Raw genomic sequence first — 606 nt, 5'->3', positions numbered from 1 at the left:
AGTGCCTCAATTTTGTATTGTGTACTTATTCCTGGAAGTCAAATTATATATTCTTTTTTTTTCTTTAAGTAAAATTCAATAATATTTTACAAAAATAATAAATAAACAAACATAGGAAAGTGTTTGAATCCGGATCAAACCAAACTGAAGGCTTATAGGGCCAGTTTTGGTTTGGCATATTGTAATCCCTTAATAACTGATCTGCGCTGGAAATCGATTGGACTTGCAATCAAATCGAAACCGATTCAAAAATTGGACGAAACTGAATTAAACCGGTAGGAAATCAAAAACAGCCCAAAATTCATTAAAAAATAAAATAATGCATAGTTTTGTATGGAAATTCAAATTCAAACCTGACAAAAAATCAAAACCAGCCTGATTACAACTCAATACGGGAAACCAAAGTAAACCGCACCAAAATTGAAATTTCTTTATTAGTTCGATTTTAGTTTTGCCATTACCACAACAAGAAAACCGATTCAACCCGAACCAAAAACCAATCCAAATTGACCCGTTGACACCTGTAGTTTGATCACATGGACCTCTATTTTCTCCATCCCACATTTTGTGCACTAGCATGCACAAAATCCTAAAACATTTTGTGTG

Source organism: Macadamia integrifolia, unplaced genomic scaffold (assembly GCF_013358625.1).
Source record: "Macadamia integrifolia cultivar HAES 741 unplaced genomic scaffold, SCU_Mint_v3 scaffold_68A, whole genome shotgun sequence".
Classification (NCBI taxonomy): Eukaryota; Viridiplantae; Streptophyta; class Magnoliopsida; order Proteales; family Proteaceae; genus Macadamia; species Macadamia integrifolia.
The sequence above is the reverse complement of the archived record's forward strand: the minus strand, read 5'-3'. Positions refer to the sequence as shown.